Genomic DNA, 14,067 nt, shown 5'->3' on the forward strand with positions numbered 1-14,067 from the left:
GTTCTCTTTCCCTGGGTGATGATGGACCAAAGAGATCAGACCTCTGGCTAGCCTGGCTAGCTTTCTCTGGAACCTCTATGCTGACATGCAAGAGATCCCAAGGCCCATGAGAGAAAGTGGGAAGAGCACAAGGACAGGCTAATTCCCTTCTGGTAACAGTGGAGGACCTGAGAGAGGTCACCTGTTGGTTTCCCCCTCTGTACAATGAGCACTTTGGAGCTGTGAATTGCTGAAGATCTTTACAGAGACCTTTTGAATGAAGAACGGATGGCCTCCAAGACCATAACAACCAGAAGCTGAACTCCCCCAGATCAAGTGCTGCCCTTGGAGACAAAGTACACAGAAACCACCCCCCCCCACACACACACACACACGCACACGCAGCATGAGAGGTTGCCCAGCAAATTTAGAACTAACTGCCTAAGTTTCTTGCCTAGTAAGGAGTAAGTTTGGGTGCAGGGCACTCCTGAGGCCTGCCCTGAAGGATTTGTGAGGTCAGGGGTAGGACTTAGTGACTTGAGGGGTCCCTTCCAGTCCATGGCATTGGCATACTCTGACCTCAGAGGACTAATCTGAAAAATGGGAAGATAACCCCATGTGGGCTAAGAGGGCAAGAAGGTGGATATCCCAAGGAATCTGTGGGTTGTTAGCGGAATAAACTCAAGTCAAACCAGCTTAAAGTAAGAGGTATTTTACTCAGATAGTGAAAGAGACCCGAGGCAGAGGTCTGAGGAATCTGCTTTCTCTTTGGATGTCTGAGGAATCTGCTTTCTCTTTGGGAGCTTACTTAACCCTCAGAGGGCTCTCCCGCATGGTGGCTGCCTTGCCTATACCCAAACAGCAAGGAGACTCTTTCCCTTCCAGTTTTTAGGTCATGTGGCCTGGCTTGGGTTATATACCATTCCTGACCCTGAGGTCAGGATGCCAGATTGCTTTGATGGGTCAGACTAGTCATGGGTCCAACCTGAAGATATAGGTGGGAGCTGGAGGTGGAGGGAAGTTAGCCCCCTAAGAACAATTTGCAGTGAAATGAGGTGCATCATCAGAAGAAAGTGGAGAGTGGTGTTTAATAGAAGAGGGAAAAGGTGCTGAATCGGCAAAAGGAATGCCTGCCTAGTATGGTGGCTCCTGGCATACTATCCTTAAGCAAAACCACTGGCACCCTTAGTCCTTCTCTGCCCATCATTTAGATGTCCCCAGTTTTATGCCATATAGTTACCCCATCTCTCTTAGTCACCAAAAATTCTGCCTTTTGTGACAAATTAAAAAGTGACTTATACTAAAATCCCAATGACTACCAGAAGCAATAAAATGTATTTGTGGCAAAGGTTGTCTGAAGAAGGCAAAGCCTGTGTGGACAAGACTTAATCTTCTGGTGGGGATTTAGGGCAGTGTGGCAGAAGGATAGCAAGATCTTGGGGAGACTGCCAAGTACTGAGTGGACCCATGTGCTCAAAGACAGCCCTGGAGGAGAGTGCAGCCTCCCTCTTATCTTCTGTTTCCATTCAGAGCAGATGGCCCTCCCAGGCACATTTGAGCTCCAGGCTCTTCTGCATCCTTCCTCTGAGGGATCTGTCTGTTCAGCTATCAGCCTGTCAGTTTGGCTCTGATCCAAAGCTGTTATGTAGCTGAGCATCCGTTTCTAACTCTGGTTTTTTGGAAGAGGGATGTCTGTTCTTCTGAACCCATTAAGGTATGAGTTCTGTGTGAGAGGGCAGAGGGGAGGATCAGGAGGTAGATGGGATGGGTTAGAACTTAGAATGGTCATTGACCATTCCATCCACCCACAATTCATCTGCCCAACCACTCAGCTAGACTTGCACCAATTCATCCACTCATGATATACCCACCAACCCACTTATTCATTCATCCATTTATTTTATTTTATTTTATTTTATTTTGAGACAGAGCCTTAAGCTATCACTCTGGGTAGAGTGCTGTGGCATCACAGCTCACAGCAACCTCCAACTCCTGGGCTTAAGCGATTCTCTTCCTCAGCCTCCCAAGTAGCTGGGACTACAGGCGCCCACCACAATGCCCAGCTATTTTTTGGTTGTAGTTGTCATTGTTGTTTGGCAGGCCCAGGCTGGATTCGAACCCACCACCTCTAGTGTATGTGGTTGGTGCCTTAGCCGCTTGAGCTACAGGCACCAAGCCTCATTCATCCATTTATCTGGTCACCTATTCATACGCTCACATAACTGACGAGTGCTGTGGATCCAGCCTTGTGCTGTGCTTTGGAAGCATGGAAGCACCCCTGTGCTTTCAGCCCTCCCAGTCTAACTGGAGATATGTCCACAGGCATATCTCACTGCGTGATTCTGTGATCAGTGTGTGGATATCCCAAGGAGTATTTGATTATGACAGTGACATTTCAGCTTAGTACTCATAGATGTGTTGATGTTTGCCAGGAGAGAGGAGGAGGAAGGGCGTTCCTGCAAGTGAGAGAAGTAGGTAAATCCTGAGAGATGTAAGAGAGAATGAGTGCGATTGAAGCTTGGGGTGGATGGGGGCTGAGGCAGAAGTTGACACTGGGCAGCTGAGCAGGGATGGCTTTAATTTCTGGCCCTGAGGAGCAGGAGGACGGGGAAGTGTCCCAGGAATCACCCCCCATCCAGTACTTCCAGCCTGCTAGGTGTCAGGCCTGGTCCAAAAAAAGGTCTTCACCCTTGACAGCTTGACATGAGAGTGGTGTGGTCAGATCTTGTGATGCCAGAGGCACCTAGGTGAGGGGATGATGTACAGGGAGGCCCTGGGGTGCCAAGAGCCGTGAGGAGACCCCTGCTGGCTCTGGAAAGAAGGGAAACAGCAGACTGCAGGTGGAGTGGGGCAGAAAGCCAAGGGCAATGGGGCTGCAGAGTAAGGAGGGGCCTCAACATTCCACCTAAGCCCAGAGTCCTGTGACAGCCCCATTCCACATGTCCTCCAGGCAGGAAGAGGCCCGAAGCCCCCCCTTCTCACCCCTGGTATTCTCTGGATGATGGAGTTTCATAGTCGACATTTGCCAGGCATGGCCTAGACAGCAAGCCCAGTTCCAGACAGGACAGAGATGGGGAGACAGCCAGACACTTCAGTGTGACAGGCTTATGGAGAGAGGTTCTTCCCAAAGTGTAAGAGTCCCAGAAGCAAGAGGTGGGAAAAGTCTCCCTTGCCTTGAGGTGACACTGAGCTGGATCTTGAGGGGAAATTAGGAGTACTAAAGGACTAGAAGAGAAAGGAGAGTGTTCCAGGCAGGGGACACAGCATGGGCAAAGGAGATAAGCAGGGGGAAAATGAGAGATGGGAATAAGGTATGCTCCTGCCAACGGAGTCTATGAGGTACAGACTCTAGGACACAGAGCAGCCAAATTGGACAGGGAAGATGAGGCCACTTTGACTGAGATCTCACTGTCTGAGCCTCCTTGAGGGCAGCCCTGGAGTGGGGGTTCCCTTATCCTGCACCTCAACCTGGGATTCCACTGCCCCATTCTACAGAGGGAAAGCAAGGGATGGGAGGGAATGAAGCCATCCTTCAGAGATGAGCATGTGTGCATCCTGAGGGGTAATTCCATAGCTCACACAGGGAGGACACTGTTATGGCCAGGATGGTCTTGGGGACGGGTTCCTTGTCTGCTGGACATACCTCACCTTCAGCAGCCACAGTTTATAGTCCCTACCCAGTTTCTAGTGCCCAATGGGTCTTTGAAGAAGTGACTTGATCTGCCTAGACCTCAGTTTTCCCATTTTTTTAATGGTATTACCAATGCTCTAGGCCCAAGACCACTTAATCAGGAGTTTGTGGATGAGAGGCACGCATAGATGGACTTCCAAAGAGCTCTTGATCTTGCACTCCAACTTTGTAAATGCTGTGAAATCTCTCCAGCCAAAGATTCCCAGGAATATAAGTATGGTTGAACAAGTAGATTTTATTGCTCATGCAGTAAGTAAGAGCACACACTGTGGGGAACTGTAAGCTGGCTCAGTAAAAGGGAGTTCAAAACAGGATTTGGGCTAGTTGTCTTGGGGAAGGATATTTATTTATTTTTTGCAGTTTTTGGCCAGGGCTGGGTTTGAACCCACCACCTCTGGCATATGGGGCCAGCACCCTACTCCTTTGAGCCACAGGTGCAGCCCCTAGGAGGCTTTTATTTTATTGTTTCAGGTTAACTGAGGGTACAAAGAATTAGGTTACAATGTTTGCTTTTGTTAGGTAAAGTCTCTCTTATAATTGCGTCCCACTCCCAAGAGGTGTGCTATACACCCTAACATTGTGCCCAATGGGAACACACACATACCCCCCTCCTCCTCTCTCCCAACTTCCTCTTTTCCCAGCCCCCCACCTTGAATTGATTTGGTTTTCCTCTTATGAGGGTAGGTATTAGATCATCTATTGGGTTCATATTAGAATTGAGGACATTGGATTCTTGTTTCTCCGTTCTTGTGATACTTTACTAAGAAGAAAGTGTTCCAACTCTATCCAGGTTAATACAAAAAATGTAAAGTCTCCATCTTTTTATGGCTGAATAGTAAGTATTCCATAGCATATACGTACCACAGCTTGTTAATCCATTCCTGGGTTGGTGGGCATTTAGGCTGTTTCCACATTGTGGCAATTGTAAATTGAGCTGTGATAAACGTTCTAGTACTAATGTCCTTATGATAAAATGATTTTTTTTTCTTCTGGGTAGATGCTTAGTAATGGGATTGCAGGGGTTTTGTTTTTTGTTTTTCGTTTTGAGACAGAGTCTCACTCAGTCGCCCTGAGATTGAGTGCTTTGGTGTCATTGCTCACAGCATCCTCTAACTCTTGGGCTCAAGCGATCCTCTTGTCTAAGCATCCCGAGTAGCTGGGATTACAGGAGCCCACTAAAATGCCTGGCTAGTGGTTCTATTTTGTCTTGCTTTGCTCAGGCTGGACTCAGACTCCTGAGCTCAAGCCATCTAGCCCTCCCCAGCCTCCCAAGGTGCTGGGATCACAGGCATGAGTCCCCCGTGCCTGGGAATGGGGAAGGGCTTAAAGAAGCAGGGCTTTGCTCCAGGTAGGCAGTGCAGGTAATTCTATAATGGTTAGCTTAATAAATCTTATCCAGAAGGAAGGCACAGGGCGCCAACCCCATTTGCCAGAGGTAGTGGGTTCAAACCCAGCCCCAGCCAGAAACTGCAGAAGGAAGGCACACTAGCTGCAGTAGAGGCTGAAGTTGTAATTGATAAAGAAGCAGCAAAGAAACCAGGTCAGGGGAATATTTGGTCATTTCTCTGGTTTGGACAACATTCATATGTCTGGGCTTAAATAAGATTACAGACTGGTTTTTATTTTAATTTTCAGATTAATATAAGGGTACAGACGATTAGGTTACAATGTTTGCATTTGTTAGGTAAGGTTCCTGTCGTAGTTGTGCCCGGCACCCAAGAGGTGTGCCATATATCCTTACATTGTGCCTGTTAGGTGGAAGCATACCAGTTCCGCTCCCTCCACCACCATACTCCCAACTTAAATTAAATTAAGTTTGTCACTTGTGTGGACATGTATTAGTTTGACTACTTGTTTCATATTAGAATTGAGTACATTGGGGCAGTGCCCATAGCTCAGTGGGTAGGGCACCAACCACATACACTGAGGCTGGTGGGTTCGAACCTGGGCCAGCTAAAACAACAATGGCAACAACAAAAAAATAGCTGGGCATTGTGGTGGGTGCCTGTAGTCCCAGCTACTTGGGAGGCTAAGGCAGGAGAATCGCTTGAGCCTAAGAGTTTGAGGTTGCTGTGAGCTATGACACCACAGCACTCTACCCAGGGTGACAGCTTGAAACTGTCTCAGAAAAAAAAAAAACAAAAAAGAACTGAGTACATTGAATATTTGCTTTTCCATTCTTGTGATACTTTACTCCAACTCTACCTAGGTTAATACAAAAGATGCAAAGTCTCCATAGCTGAATAGTATTCCATGGTATACATATACCACAGTTTATTAATCCATTCATGGGTTGATGTGCACTAGGGTTGCTTCCACATCTTGGCAATTTTGTTTTGTTTTGTTTCGTTTTTTTGTTTTTGAGACAGAGTCTCACTATGTCTCCCTCAGTAGAGTGCCATGGTGTCACAGCTCACAGCAACCTCAAACTCTTGGGTTTAAGTGATTCTCTTGCCTTGGCCTCCTAAGTGGCTGGGACTACAGATGCCCACCACAACGCCCAGCTATTTTTATTTTTTTTTGTTGCAGTTGTCATTGTTGTTTAGTTGGCCCAGGCTGGTTTCGAACCCGCCAGCCTTGGTGTATGTGACTGGAGCTATAATCACTATGCTATGGGCACAGAGCCACACATCTTGGCTATTGTAAATTGAACTGCAATAAACAATCTAATGTAGGCTGGGTGCCTGTAGTTCAATGGTTAGAGCAACAGCCCCATGCCCTGGGGGTGGTGAGTTCAAACCCAGCCAGGGCCTGCTAAACAAAAAAACAATCTAGTACAAATGTCCTTATGGTAAAATGATTATTTTTTCTACTGGTAGATACCTAGTAATGGGATTGCAGGATCAAATGGAAGGATGACTTTTAGTTAAGAATTCTCCCTACTAGTGTTACAGCTCTTTTAGAATTTGTCTAGCAGGTTTTCCAGTCTCTACCGGAAGACCCCAGGCAAACAAAAAAAGAATTCTCCATACTTCTTTCCATAAAGGTTGAATTAGTTTGCAATCCCACCAGCAGTGTAAAAGTGTTCCCTTCTCTCCACATCCATTCCAGCATTACAAACTGGTCTTAATTTTGTTTTACTCCATCATGGTCACAAAGCAACCTTATCTGGTACTGATTTTTTTTTTTTTTTGAGACAGAGCCTCGAGCTGTCACCCTGGGTAGAGGGCCGTGGCATCACAGCTCACAGCAACCTCCAACTCCTGGGCTCAAACGATTCTCCTGCCTCTGCCTCCCAAGTAGCTGGGACTACAGGCGCCCGCCAGTCATTATGGTTTGGTGGGCTGGGCTGGATTTGAACCCACCAGCTCAGGTGTATGTGGCTGGCGCCTTAGCTGCTTGAGCCACAGGCTCCGAGCCTGATATTGATGTTTTATTAAGTTGTTCATGTTCAACAGAAGGACACCAAACCCTAGCTATGGGTGCCAGACCAACTCCCAGATATCATGGGCTGCTTTTCTCTTTCTCAGCATGTTCTTAAAGAGAGAGCTCTTGGCTTTCATCAGATTTTCTGGGAGATCCAGAATCCCACAGAGAAACATGCCTAATATCTAAAACCAGATGTCTGTCTCTAGACAGCCCCTCAGGTTGGTTATTACATCTGAGCCTCAGTTGTTGCCTCTCTAAAATGGGCAACTTCTATGGCAGTGTTAGGTCATGTGTGGGAAGGGGTAGCCACCAGCAGAGGCTCTGTCAATGGTGAAATTAAATCACTCCGTAAAAAACAGTCTTGGTGAGGCTTGGTGCCCATAGCACAGTGGTTAGGGCACCAGCCACATACACCGGGGATGGAGGGTTCAAACCCAGCCCAGGCCAGCTAAACAACGACAACAACAACAACAACAAAAACAAAACAAAAAAAACCAGTCTTGGTGAAATTAAATCCCTCAACCTTAAAACCACCATGGACTATTAGATGTCAGCAAGAAAGACTGTTTGGTTTCTTTTGTAAAGATCAGCTTTTCTTCTTTGTTGTGCTTTTTAAAAAGTCCTTTTTACAACTCCAGTGGAGAGGAATTTGGCACTTAACAAAAACGCACATGTTTTTCTTTTTCCCTGGCAATCCCACTTCCAGCAATTTACCCTGAAGATACACCTCCAACAATGGAAAAATACAAATTCACCATGTTATTATTCATTGCAGAATGGTTTATAATTGCAAAATATTGAAAAAAATCAGTTCCTATGCATAGGCAGTGATTTAAATAAACTGCAGTACAGCCACACAATGGAGTCCTATGCAGCTGTAAAATGATTGGGGGGGGAAAGTCTATGAATTTATGAAGAGTGATTTCCAGATACTATTAAGTGGAAAAAGCAAAGTCCAAATAAAGTATGGATAGTATGCAAGCCTTTGTGAAAGAAACAAGATGACATAAGAAAACATACGCGTATTTGCTTATCTTTACAAAAATAAACATTGGAAGGATAAAGCAGAAACTATTGAGATTGGTTGCCAACAGGGAGTGGATAGAAGTGGGAAGGAAGGAGGGATACAGAGAAATGACACTTCTCTGAGTATCCCCTTGGGTCTAGTTCTGACTTTTGAAACCATCTATCTTAATGTTTCCTATACTTTAAAAATAAATGAAATTTGCAAGGATGGGGGAAATTACTGTTAGTGAGAATGAAAAATGGTGCAGCAACTATGGAAAACAATAAGAAAGTTCCTAAATAAATTAAAATAGGCTGGGCATGGTGTCCCATTCCTGTAGTTCCAGTTACTCAGGAGGCTGAGACAGGAAGATTGCTTAAGATTAGGAGTTCAAGGCTGTAGTGTACTATGATTGCACCTATGAATAGCCAATGCACTCAAGCCTGGGCAACATAATGAGACCCTGCCTCAAAAAAAATAAATAAGTGGGGCTCAGTGGCTCATGTCTGTAATCCTAGCACTTTGGGAGCCTGAGGCAGGATTGGGTGAGACCAGGAGTTCAAGACCAGCCCGACTAAAGGTGAGACCTTGTCTATACAAAAAGTAGAAAAATAGGCCAGGCACAGTGGCTCATGCCTGCAATCCTAGCATTCTGGGAGGCTGAGACGGGTGGATTGCCTGAGCTCACAACGTTTGAGACCAGCCTGAGCCAGAGTGAGACCTCATCTCTAAAAAAGTAGCCAGGCATTGTGGCAGCCACCTGTGGTCCCAGCTACCTGGGAGGCTGAGGCAAGAGAATCACTTAAGCTCAGGAGTTTGAGATTGCTGTGAGCTATGACACTACAGCACTCTACTGAGGCTGACAAAGTGAGACTCTGTCTCAAATAAAAACAAAAAGTAGAAAAATTATTTGGGCATGGTAGCATGTGTCTATAGCTATTTGGGAGTCTGAGGAGGATCGCTTAAATCCAGGAGTTGGAGGTTGGAGTGAGCTATGATGATGCCACTGCATTCTAGCCCGAGAGACAGAGCAAGATCCTGTCTTAAGAATATTATTACTAGAAAAACAATTATTACTAGGCTGGATGCAGTGGCTCATGCCTATAATCCTAGCACTCTAGGATACTGAGGCGAGTGGATTGCTTGAGTTTAGGAGTTCAAGACTAACTTCAGCAAGAGTGAGACCCCATCTCTAAAAATAGCTGGGTGTTGCCAAGGGCACCTGTAGCCCCAGCTACTTGGGAGGCTAAGGCAAGAGGACCCCTTGAGCCCAAGAGTTTGAGGTTGCTGTGAGCTATGACGCCAAGGGACTCTAAGCAACAAAGTAATCCTCTGTCTCAAAAAAAAAAAAAATTCAAGAAGGAAAGTGTGTTTGTACTGAACGTATCTAGACGTTTTTTCTTGTTATTATTCCTTTAACAATACAGTATAACTATTAACATTTACATAGCATTCACATTGTATTATGTATTTTATATGTAATCTAGAGATGATATAAAGTATACTAGAGGATGTGCATAGGTTAAGTGTAGATACTGTGCCATTATATATAAGGGCATCCATGGATTTTGGTATCTGAAAGAGATACTGGTATGAATCCCCCATGGATACTGAGGGACAACTGCACATATAATGAAATATTATTCAGCCTTAAAAAGGAAGGACATCTGCTATAACATGGATGAACCTTAAGGACATTATGCAAAGTAAAATAAGCCAGACACAAAGGGCAAATACTATATGATTCTGCTTATATGGAGTACTTAGTAATCAAATTTGTGAAGAAAGTAGAACGATGGTTGCCAGGGACTATGGACAGAGGAATGGAGAATTCACATTTAATTCTGTTTGAGAAGATGAAAAAGTTCTGGAGGTGGGTATTGCTGCCACTGAACCGTACACTTAAAAATAATTAAGATGGGCAGGGCGTGGTGGCTCACGCCTATAATCTCAGCACTTGGGAGGCTGAAGCGGGTGGATTGCCTGAGCTCACAGGTTTGAGACCAACCTGAGCCAGAGTGAGACCCCCCTATCTCCAAAAAAAAAAAAAAAAAACGCTGGTCATTGTGGCAGGCACCTGTAGTTCCAGCTACTTGGGAGGCTGAGGCAAGAGAATCGCTTCAGCCCAGTAGTTTGAGGTTGCTGTGAGCTAATATGCCATGGCACTCTACCAAGGACAACAAGTGAGACTCTGTCTCAAAAAAAGAAAAAATAGTTAAGATGGTAAATTTTGTGTGTACTCTACCACAATTAAAAGCAATTATGCAGTGTGAAAGAAACAAGACACAGAAGATCACATATTGTATTGTATGATTCCATTCATATTAAATGTCTGGAATAAGCAAATCTATAAAGACAGAAAGTGATTAGTAGTTGCCTAGGGCTGCCAGGGAGAGATAGGGATTGACTGCTAATAGGTACAAGGTTTCTTTTATTTATTTATTTATTCATTTTTGGAGACAGTCTCACTCTGTCACCCTGGGTAGAGTGCTGTGGTGTCATAGCTCACAGCAACCTCAAACCTTGGGCTTGGGCAATCCTCTTGCCTCAGCCTCCCAAATAACTGGGACTACAGGCACCCACCACAACACCCGGCTAGTTTTTCTACTTGTTTTTTTTTTTAGTAGAGACAGAGTCCTGGTCTTGCTCAGGCTGGTCTCCAACTCCTGAGCTCAAGAGATCCACTCCTCAGCCTCCCAGAGTGCTAGGATTACAGGCATGAGCCTGGCTAGGCACAATGTTTCTTTTGGGGGGGATTGAAATGTCCTAAAATTAGATCGTGGTGATTTTTACCTGAGTCTGTGAGTGTACTGCCATTGCACTGTTCATCTAACAGGGGTGAATTTTATAATATGGAAGTTACAACTCAATGAAGCTATTTTTTGAAAATAAATAAATAATTGTTGTAACTGATTTTTTTTTTTGAGACAGAGTCTCAAAAAACTATGTTGAGACTATGTTGCCCTACTACTATGTTGCCCTCAGTAGAGTGCTGTGACGTCACAGCTCACAGCAACCTCCAACTCTTGGACTTAAGCGATTCTCTTGCCTCAGCCTCCCAAGTAGCTGTGACTACAGGCACCCACCACAACGCCTGGCTATTTTTTGGTTGTAGTTGTCATTGTTGTTTGGCAAGCCCAGGCTGGGTTCGAACCTCTCAGCTCTGGTATATGTGGCTGGTGCCTTAGTCGCTGAGGTAAAGGCGCTGAGCCTGTAATAACTGATTTCAACCTGTAAATTAAAATAAGATTCCATGAATCCCAGGAAAAAACGAGAGAGAGAAAGAGAGAATGAAAAGGCTCTTCCTCACAGTAAAATTTCACCTATATGTGTAAAAGAAAACAATCATTTGGCCACCATCAGAGCAATAATTACTTCAGGCAAGAATCACCAATGAGGGCGGCGCCTGTGGCTCACTGGGTAGGGCACCAGCCCCATATATCGAGGGTGGCGGGTTCGAACCCCGCCCCGGCCAAACTGCAACAAAAAAATAGCCAGGCGTTGTGTCGGGTGCCTGTAGTCCCAGCTACTCAGGAGGCTGAGGCAAGAGAATTGCCTAAGCCTAGGATTTGGAGGTTGCTGTGAGCTGTGACACCACAGCACTCTACCGAGGATGATAAAGTGAGACTCTGTCTGTCTCTGAAAAAAACAAAAACAGAATCACCAATGAAAGCTAAATTAGTTAGTAAAGGTTTGAGAAAAAAATTGGAGAGTAATGTAATCTCAAAGTATCTCCCGACAAGCTACTTATTAATTACAAAGGGAAAATAGTACATTTACAGTGATGAAAGCTAGAAGATACCACCTTAACTAAATGATCAGTGCTTAGACCAACAATTTCGAGACTAACTGATATCTTGAGCCTCCTGATGCACTGAGAACACAGCGTCACTTCTGTGGAATTCCTGCCAAAAAATGCAGAACCCAAATCTAATCATAGGGAGACATCAGATAAACCCAAATTGAAGGACATTCTTCTGAAGAACTGGCCTGTGCACTTCAAAAACATCAAGATCATGAAAGTTAAGGAAAGACTGAGACATTGTTCCAGATTAGAGGAGACTAAAAAGACCTGATAACAAATGTATCTCGTGACAGAGGATTCCCTTTTCCTATAGAAAGACACTATAAGCATGCCCACTAGGGTGGCTAGAAGCCAAAATTCAGGTAACGATTGGTGAGAATGTGGAGAACTGGGACCCCCATACTCTGCTGGTAGCAATGTAAAGAGAAATTTTTGTTCTTAGGTAATTCATACTGAAGTATTTAGTAAAAAGGGCATTATGTCTTTAACCTCTATCAAATAGTTTAGGAAAAAATTACTGTGTAGAGTTCAAATTACATACATATAAATTATATATCTACATGTATATATAGACATAGAGAGGGAAAGAGACAAAGATGGAGACACTGAAACAGAGTAAATATGTTATTATTTTAAGGCTTGGCATTTTTGATCAATGTCATAAGTGAAAGGATATCGTTGTTTTAATTAGCATCTCTTTAATTATGGAGATGCCATTTTAAATTTCCCAGAAACCATAACCCGGAAATGACCACAAAGGCTATAAAATTTGACATTTATTAAGGGCCTTCTCTCTACCAAGCTCCAGTGATAAAGTACAAACTACCATGTCTGATAATTGTGAAATGCTATCTCATGGTTGTTTTAATTTTGCATTTTCCTGAGAACTAAAGAGATCAAATTATTTTTCATGTATTATACATATTGACCATTTCAGATGTCTTGTGCTGGGAATTATCTATCCATATCCTCTGTTCACTGGCTAGTGTATTGTTTGTCCTCTTCTTATTAATTTATAGATGTTCTTTAAATGTCCTAGAATCTAGATACTAGTTCTTTGTTTCACACATCAGAAGCCTAGGTGGAAACCATCAATTCTGTGGAGCTCAGGGGCACACATAGCGAGGGTCTTCCTTTTTTGAATGACAGGTCTTAACAAATAAGGGCAGGTGCCATGGGGCACTATTGACTCTACTTGAAAAAAAAAAAAACAAAATTTAATTCATAAAATGTGTGGCTCATATTCTGTTATTAAGGAAAGGAATTGATATTTGGGCATCTGGCCTATGCAATTATTCGTTATACACATATATATTTTTTACTTCGTTAAATAATTTTCTTTTGTAATACATGGATATTAATTATGAGCTTTAACTCCATTTAACTTCATGTTAAACTTTGTTGTAAAAAGAGAGGAGGAGGCTGAACATGGTGGCTCATGCCTCTAATCCTAGCACTTTGAGAGGCTGAGGCAGGAGGATCGCTTGAGGCCAAGAGTTTGAGACCAGCCTGAGCCAGATTCCATCTCTACAAAAAAAAAAAGGGAAAATCAGCCAGATGTGGTGGCCCTCACCTGTAGTCCCAGATACTCTGGAGCCCGGGGCAAGAGGACCGCTTTAGCCCAAGAGTTTGAGGTTGCAATGAGCTATGATGATGCCACTGTACTCTAGCCTGGGGAACAGAGCAAGATGCTGTATCAAAAACAAAAACAAAAACGGAAAAAAAAGAGAGAGGACACTCATACAATTCTCTTCAATTACCACTGGTGGTTCCAGGAAAAGAACTGCTAATCCCACTCTTTTGTTTAACAGAAAGGGACGTGGAATATGGATGAGTGAACATGACTTGCCCAGCTCCATACAAACAGGCATTAATCTGATTAGAACCTGTTTTCCTTGGCTGCCCAAGTCAGGGTGGGGTCCAGCTGGACCTGGGCTTCCTTCTCCCTTCTACATCATAGCTAAGCATGCAGTAAGTATCCAGTAAATACTCCTTTGGAAAAATAGATCCTTCTTTGAAAAGAAATAGGTCCTTTGTTAGCCTGCAGACAAAGTGGAATGCCCAGAAGCTTCAGGGTAGGGTAGGTAGGCAGCAAGTGCTGCATATATGCTTAGTGTTGATACAGCTGGAGCACAGTACAGATCTTTGTTGGGGCCACTGAAAATGCTTTATAAATGCTCCCTGTATAAGTGCTCCGTACTAGCCTCCTACCAGTTC

General features: G+C 44.2%; 1 non-coding gene across 1 annotated transcript; it reads left to right on the forward strand.

The window, feature by feature from the left end:
- Positions 1-6,553: 6,553 nt before the first annotated feature.
- On the forward strand, positions 6,554-6,615 carry LOC128578796 (U7 small nuclear RNA). Its single transcript, XR_008377911.1, has one exon. It is a non-coding gene; the product is annotated as a U7 small nuclear RNA (small nuclear RNA).
- Positions 6,616-14,067: the final 7,452 nt, after the last annotated feature.

This window comes from Nycticebus coucang, chromosome X (assembly GCF_027406575.1).
Source record: "Nycticebus coucang isolate mNycCou1 chromosome X, mNycCou1.pri, whole genome shotgun sequence".
NCBI lineage: Eukaryota > Metazoa > Chordata > Mammalia > Primates > Lorisidae > Nycticebus > Nycticebus coucang.